The sequence below is a fragment of the Arachis hypogaea genome, chromosome 15, assembly GCF_003086295.3.
Source record: "Arachis hypogaea cultivar Tifrunner chromosome 15, arahy.Tifrunner.gnm2.J5K5, whole genome shotgun sequence".
NCBI classification, from domain to species: domain Eukaryota; kingdom Viridiplantae; phylum Streptophyta; class Magnoliopsida; order Fabales; family Fabaceae; genus Arachis; species Arachis hypogaea.
Genome location: NC_092050.1, coordinates 98,663,040 through 98,671,399, shown reverse-complemented (window position 1 = coordinate 98,671,399; position 8,360 = coordinate 98,663,040). Strand labels below are relative to the sequence as shown.

General features: G+C 39.2%; 1 non-coding gene across 1 annotated transcript; it reads left to right on the top strand.

The window, feature by feature from the left end:
* Positions 1-7,991: 7,991 nt before the first annotated feature.
* LOC112753723 (small nucleolar RNA R71) lies at positions 7,992-8,099 on the top strand. The gene has a single exon (XR_003178094.1). It is a non-coding gene; the product is annotated as a small nucleolar RNA R71 (small nucleolar RNA).
* Positions 8,100-8,360: the final 261 nt, after the last annotated feature.

Genomic DNA, 8,360 nt, shown 5'->3' with positions numbered 1-8,360 from the left:
TGGGTTGCCTCCCAACAAGCGCTTCTTAACGTCATTCGCTTGACGGTTAGCTCCTTACGGAGGTGAGTATGGGCTAAAAATTTTGCCCCTTATAGTGAACTTTCTTCCTGTCTTCTCATGAATGAGCTCCACATGCTCTAGAGACAGGACACGACTCACTGTATGTGGTATGACTGGTTTCTTGGTGAAGACAACTCTCATACCAGGTGAGAGGCCTTCAGTGGGGACTTTCTTGTCCCTCCAGCCTTTAGGTACTTTCTTCTTAGTACCTTTATTTTTAGTGCTTGTTAATGGCTGCCCAACACTAAACTTAGAATTGATGTTTGGGGGCTTAGTAAAGCATTTTTACTTCCCACGCGTGCGCGTCATGTCACGCGTACGCGTCGCTATGCGACTTCATATCCACGTGTACACATGTGTTACGCGTGCGCGTCGATGTATGCACTCCAAATCCTTGATTTTCCATGAATTCTCCACTCTGCATGCTTTTCTTTCACTCTTTTGATCCATTCCTAGCCTTTTCAACCTAAATTCACTCACAAATACATCAAGGCATCTAGTGGAATCAAAGGTGAATTAAAACTAGCAAATTAAAGGTCTAAAAAGCATATTTTTACACTCAAGTACAAATTAAAGGAGAATTACAAAACCATACTATTTCATTGAATAAATGTGAGAAAAGTTGATAAAATTCCTTAAAATCAACACAAGATAAACCACCAAATTGGGGTTTAGCAATCCCTTCAATCTAGGAGGTTTAAAAACTCATATTGATAGAAAACACAATGATACACGAAAATATGGCCAAAAGTCTTCTATGATTATGCAAAATATCCCTTAAATACTAAACTAATGACTAAGGATTATATAAGAAGCGTAAAACAGTATTTTTAGTGCTAAAATCCACTTCTGGGGCCCACTTGGTGAGTGTTTGGATTGAGCTTTGATGACATCCATGTGCTATGAGGCCTCTAGGGCGTTGAACACTGGCTAGGGGGTCCTCTTTGGGCATTTGGACGCTGGTCTCTTCCTTTGGGCGCTGGACTACACTTGGACTAGGGCAGGAGGCTGGCGTTGAACGCCAGTTTCAGGCCTTCTATTCTGAAGCAAAGTATGGACTATTATATATTGTTGGAAAGATCTGGAAGTTAACTTTCCATATCCATTGAGAATTCTCCATTTGGACTTTGGTAACTCCAGAAAAGCTCTTTCGAGTGTATGGAGGTCAAATTCAAACAGCATCTGCAATGCTCCAGCTCCTCAATTTCAGCCAAAAAATTCCTGAAATTGTATAAAAACACAAAAACTCATAGTAGAATCCAAAAATGTGAATTTAACACTAAAACCTAATGAAAACTAAATAAAAATTAAATAAAACATGCTAAAAATTATATGAAAATGATACCAAAAAGCGTATAAAATATCCGCTCATCACTTAACCACAAAAACACTTGATTAGTAGCAAGATTCATGATTTATTTGATGAAAAAGAATCCTAAGCTATCTAGTTAAGATGCACATTCATCTCAACACCAAACTTAAACATTGCTTGTCCTCAAGCAAGCTAGTTAAGACGCACAAATGTTATTCTTAAGCAAACATGAGTGAAGGAAGTTTAAGACTTGTGTATGGTAATCAAGAGATGATGAGATAATTTACTTATGTAACCATGCATGAAATTCTTCAATTGTTAATTCCTATATTGAAATCCTTAGAACTTGGGAATTCCTTTTAAATGATGTTATAGAGTCCTCTTTATTTGTTGTCACCTTGAAGTAGCATTGCACTCTCTCTTGCATCTTTTTTTTCTTTTCCTGACTCTCTTTTTGCTTGACCACAACCCTAGATGTTTTGTCTCAAAGTGGCTCTTTAGATAAGCTTTCAATTAATACTCCCAAACCAACTGGTCTAAGGTACTAGGTGTTGAAACACTCTAATAATTTACCTACTCAAGCCTCTCTCTTTGACAAAAGTTCATCACAAGCATTTACTAGGATCATACTCTTTGAGTTTCCTTTGTTTTTTTCTTAGATTTCCTAGTAATTGATGCTTAGAGCTTTGGGCCATGACTTTTTTACTTGTTTGTGCTATTACTTCTTGGTTGTATAGATGTTTGAGAGTCTTTATAACATTTCTCCAAAGGTCCTCCTTTGTCTTAGTGTTTCAAGCAAGAATTCTCAATCATAAAGCTTAATTTTATGGTTCCATCATCAAATTATATCTTCCTCTTAACCACACTTGCTTTTGATACTAAAGACTTCCTTAAATTCTTTTATTTTGAACAACTTCAAGTATAGACTCACACTTGTGACAAACAACTATTTTTATTGAGATTAGAAAGAAGGACAAGACTCTAAAACATAAAGGATAACACAAAGTAAACAGTATGCATACTTGGTGCGCAGAAATCATGACGGTTCATTCCTTGGTAACGACGTCAAAAACTTGGTACGCACGTTCATAATCTTAATTCTTTGTCACAACTTCTCACAACTAACCAGCAAGTGCACTGGGTCGTCCAAGTAATAAACCTTACGTGAGTAAGGGTCGATCCCACGGAGATTGTCGGCTAGAAGCAAGCTATGGTCATCTTGCAAATCTCAGTCAGGCAGATTCAAATGATTATGGATATTTGATAATTAAAATATAATTAAAATATAAATAAAATTTAAATTAAAGATAGAGATACTTATGTAATTCATTGGTGAGAGTTTCAGATAAGCGTACGAAGATGCTTGTTCCTCCTGAACCTCTGCTTTCCTATTGTCTTCATCCAATCATTCATATTCCTTTCTATGGCAAGCTGTATGTTAGGCGTCACCGTTGTCAATGGCTACATCCTGTCCTCTCAGTAAAAATGGTCCAATGCGCTGTCACTGCATGGCTAATCATCTATCGGTTCTCGATCATACTGGAATAGGATCCATTGATCCTTTTGTGTCTGTCACTACGCCCAGCACTCGCGAGTTTGAAGCTCGTCGCAGCCATCCCTTCCTAGATCCTACTTGGAATACCACAGACAAGGTTTAGAATTTCCGGATCTCAAGAATGGCCATCCATGGATTCTAACTTATACCACGAAGACTCTAATTAAGGAATCCCAGAGATATTCATTCAATCTAAGGTAGAACGGAAGTGGTTGTCAGGCACGCATTCATAGGTTGGGAATGATGATGACTGTCACGATCATCACATTCATATTGAAGTACGAATGAATATCTTAGAATCGGAATAAGCTCGAATTGAATAGAAAAACGATAGTACTTTGTATTAATTCATGAGGAACAGCAGAGCTCCACACCTTAATCTATGGTGTGTAGAAACTCTACCGTTGAAAATACATAAGAGCAAGGTCCAGGCATGGCCGAGTGGCCAGCCCCCATAAAGGTCTAAGATAGCATAAAACTGATCAAAGATGATCCGAAGATGTAAATACAATAGTAAAAAGTCCTATTTATACTAAACTAGTTACTAGGGTTTACAGAAATGAGTAAATGATGCAGAAATCCACTTCTGGGGCCTACTTGGTGTGTGCCTGGGCTGAGCATTGAGCTTTACACGTGTAGAGGCTTCTCTTGGAGTTGAACGCCAGTTTGTAACCTGTTTCTGGCGTTTAACTCCACTTTGCAACCTGTTTCTGGCGTTTAACTCCAGAATGCAACATGGAACTGGCGTTGAACGCCAGTTTGCATCATCTAAACTCGTGCAAAGTGTGGACTATTATATATTGCTGGAAAGCCTTGGATGTCTACTTTCCAACGCAATCGAGAGCGCGCCATTTGGAAATTTGTAGCTCCAGAAAATCCACTTTGAGTGTAGGGAGGTCAGAATCCAGCAGCATCTGCAGTCCTTCTTCAACCTCTGAATCTGATTTTTGCTCAAGTCCCTCAATTTCAGCCAGAAATTACCTGAAATCACAGAAAAACACACAAACTCATAGTAAAGTCAAGAAATGTGATTTTTATTTAAAAACTAATAAAAATATATTAAAAACTAACTAAATTATACTAAAAACTATATAAAAACAATGCCAAAAAGCGTATAAATTATCCGCTCATCACAACACCAAACTTAAATTGTTGCTTGTCCCTAAGCAACTAAAAATCAAATAGGATAAAAACAAGAGAATATACTATAAATTCCAAAATATCAATGAAACTTAGCTCCAATCAGATGAGCGGGACTAGTAGCTTTTTGCCTCTTGAATAGTTTTGGCATCTCACTTTATCCATTGAAGTTTAGAATGATTGGCATCTATAGGAACTTAGAATTCAGATAGTGTTATTGATTCTCCTAGTTCAGTATGTTGATTCTTGAACACAGCTACTTTATGAGTCTTGGCCGTGGCCCTAAGCACTTTGTTTTCCAGTATTACCACCGGATACATAAATGCCACAGACACATAACTGGGTGAACCTTTTCAGATTGTGACTCAGCTTTGCTAAAGTCCCCAATTAGAGGTGTCCAGGGTTCTTAAGCACACTCTTCTTTTTGCTTTGACCTTGACTTTAACCGCTCAGTCTCAAGTTTTCACTTGACACCTACACGCCACAAGCACATGGTTAGGGACAGCTTGGTTTAGCCACTTAGGCCAGGATTTTATTCCTTTAGGCCCTCCTATCCACTGATGCTCAAAGCCTTGGATCCTTTTTATTACCCTTGCCTTTTGGTTTTAAGGGCTATTGGCTTTTTGCTTTTGCCTTTTGGTTTAAAGAGCTTTTGGCTTTTTCTGCTTGCTTTTTCTTTTTCTTTCTCTCTCTTTTTTTTTCGCCATTTTTTTTTTGCAAGCTTTGTTCTTCACTGCTTTTTCTTGCTTCAAGAATCAATTTTATGATTTTTCAGATTATCAAATAACATGTTTCCTTTTTCATCATTCTTTCAAGAACCAACATATTTAACATTCATAAACCACAATATCAAAAGATATATGCACTGTTCAAGCATTCATTCAGAAAACAAAAAGTATTATCACCACATCAAAATAACTAAACTAGTTTCAAGGATGAATTCGAAACCATGTACTTCTTGTTCTTTTGTAATTAAAGCATTTTTCATTTAAGAAAGGTGATGGATTCATAGGACATTCATAGCTTTAAGACATAGACACTTAAACACTAGTGATCATGTAATAAGACACAAACATAAATAAACATAAAGCATAATAAACGAAAAACAGTAAAATAAATAGACAAGAAGATTAAGGAATGAGTCCACCTTAGTGAGGGTGGCGTCTTCCTCTTGTTGAAGAACCAATGGTGCTTTTGAGCTCCTCTATGTCTCTTCCTTGCCTTTGTTGCTCCATCCCTAGTAATTTTGGTGCTCCTATCCTTAGTTGCTCCCAATAGTTGTGTGGAGAAAAATGTATCCCTTGAGGCATCTCAGGGATTTCTTGGTGAGGGAATTCCTCATGCTCTTGTTGAGGTCCATGATCTCTTGTTTTGCAGTCAAATGCTCTACTACTGAGCTATGGACCCTTGAGATGAATCTCTCCATCTCCCATGACTCAGAAGTGGAAGCTTTTGCCTTCCCTTTCCTCTTTCTAGAGGTTTCTCTTGGCCTTAGGTGTCATAAATGGTTATGGAAAAATAAAAAGCAGTACTTTTACCACACCAAACTTAAAATGTTTGCTCGTCCCCGAGCAAAAGAAGAAAGAAAGAAGGAGAAGAAGAAGGAAATAGAGGAGGTGGAGGTGTGTGAATGGTTCGGCCAAGGGGGTTTTAGGTGGTTATGATGTGTGAAAAGGAAGGAGTGATGGTTTGAATCTGAGTGGGTGGGTGTAGGTGGGTTGTATGATGGTTTTGGAGGAGTAATAGAGGTGATTGGTGGAGGTTATTTGGGGAAGAGAGTTATGAAAAGGTGTGAAGAGGAGAGAAGAAGAGGTGGGGTAGATGGGGATCTGTGGGGTCTACAGATCAAGTGGGGCCAAGGACTTAACATCCCTGCTCCAATTAGACGTGTAAAACGCCCTTGTTGTGCAATCCTGGCGTTTAACGCCAGATTGCTACTTGTTTCTGGCGTTAAACGCCCAAATGTAGCCTGTTTCTGGCATTTAACGCCAGGCAGATGCTTGTTTCTGGTGTTAAATGCCAGCTTGGTGCTTGTTTCTGGCATTAAATGCCAGACAAATGCTTGTTTCTGGCGTTTAAACGCCAGACTGCTCTCCTCCAAGGTGTGCTGATTTCAATGCTGTTTTTCATTCTGTTTTTGATTTTTTAGTAGTTTTTGTGACTCCACATGATCATCAACCTACTAAAACACGAAATAAAAAAAGGAAAATAAAATATATATAATTAAATAACATTGGGTTGCCTCCCAATAAGCGCTTCTTTAACGTCAATAGCTTGACAGTGAGTTCTCATGGAGGCTTACAGATGTTCAGAGCATTGTTGGGACCTCCCAACGCCAAACTTAGAGTTTGATTGTGGGGGCTTTAGTTGACTCTGCAGTGAGAGAAGCTTTTCATGCTTCCTCTCCATGGTTATAGAAGGAGATCCTTGAGTCTTAAACACAAGGTTGTCCTCATTCAATTGAAGGACCAATTCTCCTCTGTCCACATCAATCACAGCTCTTGCTGTGGCTAGGAAGGGTCTTCTAAGGATGATGGATTCATCCTCTTCCTTCCCAGTGTCTAGGATTATGAAATCAGCAGGGATGTAAAGGTCTTCAACCTTTACTAACACATCCTCTACTTGTCCATAAGCCTATTTTCTTGAGTTGTCTGCCATCTCTAATGAGATTCTGGCAGCTTGCACCTCAAAGATCCCAAGTTTCTCCAATACAGAGAGTGGCATTAAGTTTATTCCTGACCCCAGGTCACACAGAGCCTTCTCAAAGGTCATGGTACCTATGGTACAGGGTATTAAGAATTTTCTAGGATCCTGTTTCTTTTGAGGTAATTTCTGCCTATCCAATGCATTCAGTTCATTGGTGAGCAAGGGAGGTTCATCTTCCCAAGTCTCATTACCAAATAATTTGGCATTCGGCTTCATGATTGCACCAAAGTACTTAGCAACTTGCTCTTCAGTAATTTCTTCATCCTCTTCAGAGGACGAATACTCATCAGAGCTCATGAAGGGCAGAAGGAGGTTCAATGGAATCTCTATGGTCTCTAATTGAGCCTCAGATTCCTTTGGTTCCTCGAAGGAAAACTCCTTATTGGTCACTGGACGTCCCAGGAGGTCTTCCTCACTAGGATTCACGTCCTCCTCCTCCCTTGTAGGTTCGGCCATGATGGTTAAATCAATGGCCTTGCACTCTCTCTTTGGATTTTCTTCTGTATTGTTTGGGAGAGTAGTAGGAGGAGTTTTAGTGACTCTTTTACTCAGCTGGCCCACTTGTGCCTCCAAATTTCTAATGGAGGACCTTGTTTCATTCATGAAACTTACAGTGGCCTTAGATAGATCAGAGACTATATTTGCTAAGCTCGATGGATTCTGCTCAGAATTCTTTGTCTGTTGCTGAGTGGATGATGGAAAAGGCTTGCTACTGCTAAACCTGTTTCTTCCACCATTATTAAAGCTTTGTTGAGGCTTTTGTTGATCCTTCCATGAGAAATTTGGATGATTTCTCCATGAGGGATTATAGGTGTTTCCATAGGGTTCACCCATGTAATTCACCTCTGCTATTGCAGGGTTCTCAGGATCATAAGTTTCTTCTTCAGAAGATGCCTCTTTAGTACTGTTGGATGATTCCTTCAATTCATTCAGACTCTGAGAAATCATATTGAATTGCTGATTCAATACTTTATTCTGAGCCAATATGGCATTCAGAGTATCAATTTCAAGAACTTCCTTCCTCTGAGGCGTCCCATTACTCACAGGATTCCTTTCAGAAGTGTACATGAACTGGTTATTTGCAACCATGTCAATGAGTTCTTGAGCTTCTATAGCCATTTTCTTTAGGTGAATGGATCCACCTACAGAATGGTCCAATGACATCTTTGATAATTCAAACAGACCATCATAGAATATATCCAGGATGGTCCATTCTGAAAGCATGTCAGAAGGACACTTTTTGGTCAGTTCCTTATATCTCTCCCAAGCTTCATAGAGGGATTCACCTTCCTTCTGTCTGAAGGTTTGAACATCCACTCTAAGCTTGCTAAGCTTTTGAGGAGGAAAGAACTTGGCTAAGAAAGCTGTGACTAGCTTATCCCAAGAGTTCAGGCTGTCTTTAGGTTGAGAGTCCAACCATATTCTAGCTCTGTCTCTTACAGCAAATGGGAAAAGCATAAGCCTGTAGACCTCAGAATCAACCCCATTGGTCTTAACAGTATCACAGATCTGCAAGAATTCAGTTAAGAACTGAAAAGGATCTTCTGATGGAAGTCCATGAAACTTGCAGTTCTGTTGCATCAGAGA